This window comes from Gadus macrocephalus, chromosome 9 (assembly GCF_031168955.1).
Source record: "Gadus macrocephalus chromosome 9, ASM3116895v1".
Lineage (NCBI taxonomy): Eukaryota > Metazoa > Chordata > Actinopteri > Gadiformes > Gadidae > Gadus > Gadus macrocephalus.
The window spans coordinates 14,090,372-14,099,715 of NC_082390.1; positions in this window are offsets into that span (position 1 = coordinate 14,090,372).

A 9,344-nucleotide genomic window follows, 5' to 3' on the forward strand; every position below is an offset into this window, starting at 1 on the left:
TTTATAGGCAGGGGATTACAGAAGGAAGGATATTGTTTCACACGGGCGAAACAAAACAAAGCACACACACCCAGACACACAGATTTTTTAAAGTAGTTGAAAAAGATTGCAAATGGGGTTTAAAGGGCAGGAAACATCAGGATCATGCGACCCATCAAAGCCGAGTGGCAGCGTTTAGCCAGGAAACAAATTTGTGGGAGGTATTCAACAGCTTCGGTAGAATTGTGGGCAACAAAATCTTTTCATTGACACTCAGAGGTGGTAAATAAAGTACAATTACAATTATTCATGTTACTGTAATTGAAAAGCTTTCCTGTTTATTTTCTTTTACCCAATATATTTACATTGAAGTGATCTGGCCTCAAGTTTCCTTTGAAGTGCACCTGTACATCCGAACAGGTCCAATGCAACGGCCCTAGCTAACCACAGTGCCAGGGTAACCACGGTGATGCCTAGTTCCAAAGAAGATGGAAACAGATGAGTTCACATACAGCGTGTGCATACAAGTGTAACTATCAGAACTATTGTTGATGTTAGCAAGGCTACCCTTGCTTACAACAGCAATCTATCCATGGTGGCAGCATGTCGTTATGAATATTATTAACTTTGCTTGACAGATGGAGAGTTCAAAGCTGCTCCACGCAAAAGAAAATGGAAGTGGTGACAAAAAAACTTACACTCAAGCAGAAATGAATAGTGAAGAAGCCGTTCTAAAGAGTGTGTCTGGAACCCTGCTAGGGGGCAGTCAGGATATTGATGAAACATTTGGCAGAAAGGAAGTAAGTGAAAATAAGCTAATCATGGATCCAGCGACCAAGATGAGAATCGTTGAAATACTTTTTTTCTAATACGCGTACGGGGATGAGCAGAGCCTCATCACATCCAATCCCCAAAAGCACAACACAGCCAACCACATAACACCTGTTCCAAAGGGTTCCTTGGCCCTGCTCATGGCCCTTGTCATGCTAGATACTCTCTGTGAATACATAAATAAAAATAAGAATTTGACATTGTGAAATTTTAAGTGTTATTCAATTCAGGTAGTATTTTGTGTTTATATGACATGTATTTATGTCTCCTTGTGCTCAAGTTTTTAGTAATGAGCATTTGTTTATGGGTGGAGGAAACCCATTACGCAGAGAAATCTGTAAGTTAGCGTTTTCTGTCTTAACCAGATCTAGACGAGTAATTGAATTCTTCTGAAAAATCGTATTCATGTGGATCCAGAAATGGGGTAAGTATCAGCTTTTTGTCAGTCACTTCCATTGACTTGCAGAGTTAGAGTAGCCTAGCTCGGGTCATGTTAGGGGAATACACTTAAAATCAATTTCCAAAGATTTCCAATTTGTTTGAATCGTTGCTATTTCAAATTGAGTGCCAGTAACAAAACACGATTTCCGTTTGGCTACACACGCACACACAAACAAACACACACAAATAATTTGGATTTTTTCTTTGATTATGAGACTACCTGAGATGCACCACTGCCAGGAAACCCTCCACATATACTACCAGCCAGAACCAGCTGACAGTGCAGAAAAGGGATTTGTCCATAAAATATACAGGTGTGACAGTGCCCCTTTAAGGTAAGTACATTTATTGTTAACAAATCAAATACGATTAAAATGAACACCCTTATTATCCCCAATAATAAGTGTATCCACAATTCTTCCAGGTTCTTTCTGTAGGCCATTATCTCACCGACTTTTAAATAACTTCAGTGCATGGCTGACGGAAAACGACAAATCTAAACATGTATAGATATCAGGTTGACTTAAACAGGAACATCCATTCATAATGGGCCTTTAAAAATCTAGCAAGGGAGGGCTATTTACCTGAACAACGAAACAAAGTTACAAATTCCCAATTTACCCGAGTGGATAATTGATGGTACTTGTTTGTGTTTATTTGCACTGGTTGTCTGTTTGCTGGTAAATCTCCATTATCTGATCCCCCCCGCCCCCCTCCCTCTCTCTCCCTTTCAATCTTCCCTCTTAAAGTTCACATACAAAGACTATGCTGTCTTCGAATACTGTTTGCTCAACTGACATCACTTTACAGATCATGAAAAGCCCCGACAGGTTTGCACAGAGCAGTCGACAGATACACAGTGGCGAAGGTTGACAACAAAAGCAAAGTAAATAAATACCACTTGTCTATTTCCTTTGCAGAATTCACAATCCGAAGTGCACTTTGTCAACCTCTTCCACAACTGAAGACAATTCTGTAGGGAACATTTTTAAGATTTCATAGTTTAATCGCTCTTATTTTGAAGTTACTCCACTTCATTGACACCATTGTCTACTTGAAATGTTTCCTTATCATTCCCTTGAGAGTGAACTTAAACATTATGTCAATCAGGGTATTTCATTGAAGAGTTTGAGTGCTTGAAACAAAGATAATAGTTAGATAGGAGAAGGCAAAAATAATAACCTACTGTCTTTATTTCCAAAAAAAAAAAAAAAAAAAGATTTACTGATAAAAAATGTCCCTCCCTCCTTTTTTCGTAAAAACAAACACCTGACCTTTTGGCAGTACCTATTTGATCTACCTATCACGATCCAAGGAATATATTTAAAACACACTCACTGCCAAGACTATTATACCTCACACTTCCCCATCTTTGACATATTTAGTGGTATAAGTATTTTAATCTCTCGACTTCCATTTACTAGGCCACACACACCCCAAGCATGGTTAAAGACGTCCGCACACATCCAGGACACCTCATATTCCCTGATGAAGTGGACCATTGCATGGACAACTGAGACGGCTGTATTGGAATTACAGTATGCTGGCGTTCCCCTGGCGCAGACAACAACACTGATAAAATCACACTTGGCCATACAGACATTCTGTATGGCCAGTTGATATGGCTGCTCCATTTAAACAAGATTGATGTTTCTAATTGTGTGGCATCACTCAACATTTATATGATAATCCCTTTAGGAGGGAAAAGACGGTGGTGGGATTTCAAAACCATTTCGGCCACGCACTCTGCTTCTCCCAAACCAGTGTGTGACATCACCCCCTAAGAACACACATAAGCAGACACGCAACCTCACAGACAGACACACACAGTTATACAGCTATTTTTCTAGAGGTCTACACAGTTGCACACACAATCACTAGTACAAATCTGAAAAAGCTTTTCATTCCAGGCAGTGTTTTGTACCAAGGATTTTGATTCTGTTCGAGTAAATATACCATTCTGTCACAAACAATTTGCAAAAGTTTCAAAGCTACCATGAGGTCACATTATGATGCAAAAATAACTACACAGTATAGTCTTTCTCAAAAGACATTAAAAGGCATTATAATATATCTCTATTAAAAGCATTGTGCCACATTATAAAATGTGACACTTAAGGACCAATTAAAAACCCTTTGGTGAGCTAACCCTATGTGAACCATGCCCTACTTTTCCTTCAAAGTCCATACAAGAGGTTGTCCGTGCACAGAGAATGTGCCCTCTGCCCTTTTCAAAATGAAAGTCAGAGGTTAGGATTCTCACACGTTGGGCATGCACGAACTGTCTGCTGTACACCACATTTCATCAGTATTATTAAACCTCAGAGGATTACATGTTGTGAGCAGAGGGCAACACGGTCCCAGTGTCATAATTAAAGGACAACAGCATGTCATCCCTTGATGGCCACCAGTACATGTGCCTCTCTGGAGCGTCTGGTGCAGTCACTGGTGCTTTTAAGAGTGGCGTGATACATGGATGACGTGAGCTCTGACGTGTGTTCTGTATGGGAGGGGAACCACTCCCCTGATGGACCTCGAGGTCATGGCCTTTGTATTAATTTTTCCCTATTTCCAATTCCTAATGCACTTCCTCAATCAATAGAACCAAATTCAACGTCCAGGGTCTAATCCACCCGAATCTTAAAGTCTCGGTTCCTACCCCGATGTCAGCTCGTCCGCGTGAAAAGGTGCACTGCCGTGTTTTTAGGAAAAAACAAAAAAAGTGAGCCATTCGATATTCCCTAGGTTAAAAAAACAGTGGGGCACTCTCGAAAAACAATGAGTTCAATTGCTGAAACAGATCACGGTCATGACGTTATGCTGTAAACGTGGAGCTCATTGAAGCCAGTGGCTCATGGTGAAAGCCTGCGTGCCCCCACACCACGCCGGCTCACACAGGACCTGCTTCTTGCGACGCCAGGCCTCCTCCGCCTAGCAGGGGAAAACGTGCCGCCACAATTATTTCAGCATCAAACAAACAGCCCTCCAAATGGCGCGGTCAGCCCACTAGGTTTAATTACCTTGGCACCGGTGCCAACTAGAACCACCTGTCAACAACAGAGAAAAGAATCCCGCCACACACACACACACACACACACACACACACACACACACACACACACACACACACACACACACACACACACACACACACACACACACACACACACACACACACACACACACACACACACACACACACACACACACCACAACATCCGCAACTGTTTACATGTCTGTCACAGGAGTCAGCTGGAGACCATCTTCAGGAGGGGTGACGGCTGTCAGGCGATAAGAGCCTGACCTCAGACGCCAAAGGTCATCCGTCTTCCTGCTTTGAAGGTCGGGTGCAGTAGAGCATTGTGCCGTGTGTGTGTGTTTCTAACTTTCAATGCGTTATCCATTGTATTCAGAAAACAGCGTATTCCTTTATGAGACCACACAAGGATTAAATACAGTATTTGTGGTTTGTATGAAATGTACACAATGTGACTCCTGCTTCAATTGACACACACAAAAACACCTGCTTTGCATCCCGCCCTGATGACAATAGCTCGTCTTGTTCTCTCCGTGCTCCTGCTTGTGTTATGAATTTAAGTTTGTTTCAAATTAGTTTTGATTTGTCCAAATGTCGTTTACTCTGAAAAAGACACAAACACACACACACACAGACACACCTTGATTTGACCCCCTGCTCATCCACCAGAAGTGGCCTCTGACAGGACCAGCTGCCCCTCAGACAGAACACACACACACACACACACACACACACACACACACACACACACACACACACACACACACACACACACACACACACACACACACACACACACACACACACACACACACACACACACACACACACACACACACCACCACCTCCTTACCAGATTGATGAAATTTCCTAGCCACCTTTCCCAAAGTCATAGTTGAACGTCAACATTATTTATGGTTAAAGAAACACATTTTTTTCAAAAACAAGACGTGATAAATTTGTTTCTCCTTTCTACCCATCAAATGTTGATTGGTAGTTGCTTATAATTCAATAAGACTACATTTGAACCAATAATGCACCACAAAAATAGAAAACATACAGTGCCCACTATTATGTCACTTAACGCCTATGTAGACAGTTTACGAAGGCATGAGTTGGATACAAAAAATACGCAGATGCACACAAACACACACACATAAAACTACAGACACATACACACAAACAAACACAAAAGGATGCCAAACACTCTCCTACGTAAGGAAGGCAGCCTCTCCATCACTCTGGTGGTTTCAGTGGGGGGAAAAAATATTCTGCCAACCAAAGTGTGCAGCTCTCTCTGTGGGTTGCCTGACCAACCGCTCTCATTCAATCCCTCTAAACAGCAGCAGCTCTGTACCTCTGCTATTATACTCCATGGCCTGGAAGACAAAGGCCTATTTGTTTGGCAAGTGCATGTGTGTGTGCGTTTGTGTGTGTGTGTAACTCAGTAGAAATGTAAACGTGTGATGTATAAGGCTATATATATATATAATATATATATAATATGATTGTATTCAAATATGATTTTAATTTAAAGTCCATTATAAAAGGTAAATTGGCAACAAATTATGTTTTAATCAACTTCTGGTGCTGTTATGTGGTTAAGGCAAATGCACATAAATAATTCCACTCACATTTGGTAATTGAGTGAGACATAATTATGGTTTTATTCAATTGAATCGGTTCTTAATCAGGGCATGCAGGGTTCCAATTAACTAAAACAACAGTTTAGCATTTCATCCTGGAAAAGAGTTCTCCTGGGAAGCGGGGTTAAAAGTGGTGTTATTTCTGTGGTCATCATGTCAATAAGACGGAAGCATTATTGTGCCAGATATCATCTTCAACCGTTTTCCTCTAGCATCGTGTGTGTGTGTTCATGTGTGTGTGTGTGTATGTGTATGTGTATGTGTGTGTGTGTGTGTGTGTGTGTGTGTGTGTGTGTGTGTGTGTGAGAGAGCGAGAGCGACTGGGCTTCTCAAATGCTGGTAAGTAGTTGCCACCTGGTGTCTCATGAATGCATTACTACTGAATTGTACAGAACTGAGTCAGTCTAAAATCAGTCTCATTCAGAGGCAGGCACAGTCAACTAGAAAAAATAATTCTTACTGGTTCACAGCTTCACATCAAAATTCAAGAAGGTGTTAATTTAAACACTGTTCAGGTATCAGGAAGTTTCTCAAACTGGGCTATTTTATGGCACATGGGTCGTAGCCGTAGGTCTAGTCCATACCGATGCTGAGATACACAAACCAGCAGCTATAACTAGAGAGATTCTGTCAGAGACATCCCGATGAGAGAATAACCACCGGGGTGGTTTTCAAGAATCCAATAAGTGTGCTTGTTTCTACATAAACCAATAATATGAAGGTACCAAAACTAGCCAAATCGCTTCCCTCAAAACTTCTGGGTCACCAACTGGCTTGTTGGTCTCTAGGAGGCATGATTAAAAACATCTTTGTCTTGCATAATCATGGTCAAACTCAACACTCAATACAAAATCCATAACTAGGGGATACCGTCTTCACGAGAGCATTGCTTGCATTTAGAAGTTTTACAGAAAACATTTTTAATTACGTTAAATTAAAACTACAACAGGGTCCAAAATGAACACCGGCCCATAGCGATAGTTTTGATCATAACTGATAAGTTCTCTTCAATGTTCTCTTCTTTCTCCACTCATCTGAGAATGAGCATGTACATGACCAGGGAACTTCAGTCAAAGGGCCCTATTTAGCTCAGTTTATAGCCAAATAATATGGCCTAATTCACACATGGAATAGCGTTTTCTTCTACAACTTCAGAAATACTGGGTCATCATGTAAATTTCAGCAAAGAAAACTTATCACACATATGATATGTGGTCCTGTGGTTGCAACTGTGGTTCTATTTAATGATATGCGGCAATACATTTGCAAATTTAACATTTAACGCATGGCATAGCCTACTACAGTGTTCATTCATGCAACCCCAATGGAAAAAAATATATAGCCTGCTGGTGTGTAAGCTTATGTTGCAGTTCCGACTTGCCATGTTACGTCAATATAGCAACAAAATTGCGTTATCAGCTAGTAGACTTAGACCAGGTATTTGTCGGTCAGTTGCGCAACTGCTTTATCGGTCTGTAAGATAGCACCATGTATCATTTGCGCCGGAACACGCCTCTGCTTTTCGCCGACACGCCTCTCAGGGCGCAAGTTTAGTGGCGTTAGTTTGCTGCGGGGGAAAATCAGTTTTGCGCCGGGTGCAAACTAGCAACGATGCATGGTGTAGAAAGTCAATTGCGCTGGGTGCAAGATAGGGCCTAAAGAGTCAACGGGAAACATAGTGGTCCCAACCATCCAACAAGCATGTTTATCTCTACATTAACGAAAGATATGAAGATACTGAGATTAGCCAAACAAATTATTATCAGATACACCCATCTAGCTTGTTGGTCTTGGGCTATGATTCTTGCTTAGCGAAAAACACTTTTTCTGAACTTCAGGGGGACTATCTGAAAGTTTCAAATAAGCTGCTTTCATACATACACGTAAGTACTGCTATTAACCCGCTATTCTCCCAACGGGCCGTATATATAAGACATACCCTGACATTGGTATTCTCAAAAAATACTACCCCTAGCCGTTTTCACATATGTCCTCCGTCTCTTCTCTGCATTTGCATATCAGGAGGTTCGACCGTGAGGGTCCTTCACACTTGTCATTCACATTTGATGCCCGATATTCGGACATCGGTGTCGCTCAGACATCAGGGGGTTAAGGGGGGCGGGATTGAAAGGGACGGGATATGACGTTGGGACGAGGTTCGCAAGAGGCGGGATAAGGACAGCCCCTGTCACTCAGGTTTGTTTTGGTCTGACTGCAGACCAAACACTTCACATCTAACAAACACTGGGACAAATGTAGTTGATTTCTGTGTTTAACTGAGAAAATAGGGAGCGGAAGGCTGGGACCCTATAATGTTCAGCTGACTGTTGTTAATAATAATTGTTACAAGAGTAGCGTATGTGTGTGCGCGAGAATGGCAGTGTGTGTGTGAGAGACGTCAGTGAGTGAGTGGACTCGGTTTCAGTTTAGTGAAGTAATGAACGAGTCCGGTTGTGTCTGTGCAAATGTGTACAGTAATGTTAGTGAAACTAAGAATAAAGTATCCAGCCTGTCAAGAATCGGTGGCCGTCTCTTGTCACTACAGACTTCAGTAGGGGTTTCAGTCCGTCTGTGCACGGCACCTTCTCAACAAGCAGGTGCGCCTGCAGGCAGAGGGGGCGCCACATATGTTAGGATACATCATAGAAAACCGCTTCGTGGCGCGGGTGATTATTATTTTTTTAACTGCTCATGGCGCACCCCACAAGTATGGCGCCCCGGGCAGCCGGTTCGCCCGTGCCCAGAACCGCCCCTGAACACACCTAAATCTGTGGCGGTGCCGCAACCCACTTGTTAGTAGAAAAAAAGTGGATTTGTTAGTCCAGCTGGACGTTTCACAAATGCAAACTTTATTACAGGAAAGGACTGAACTCAATTTAAAATAAATTACAGGAATTTTCATCTATGCTGCTCCTTTTGTACAACATTTTTTAAATTTTGAAGCTGAAAATATGTGTCTTGAGGTTGAATTTTACTGCTTAGATTACTATTACCTACATGTTATTGACTTGTAGCCAAATTCACTAGGCCTATATTACAGGTTTCATGTGAAATCTGCCACCTGTGCTGGCACTGCTGGATGTGTTCTTTCTTGCAAAAAGTCAGATTATTGGCTCCATGTAATCCATTGCATCATGCAGATGTCCTTCAACAAGCCAATAAAAAGAGTCTTCCTCACTACCTCTTCACACATTTCCAGACACAGCATACATAACAGAATAACTGGCTAATAGCGGGCTGTACGTGTATGCGTGAAAGCAGCTATCACACAGCGGCGGCGTGGGGGGGCTTAAGCTCCCCCTGAAAAGGGCTTAGCCCCCATCAAAACATTTTGTGATGATTTATTGTAACAGAGAAATATACATTGTTAATAATAATGTGTCGAGCAGCCAGGGAATGCCCAAGTTAAA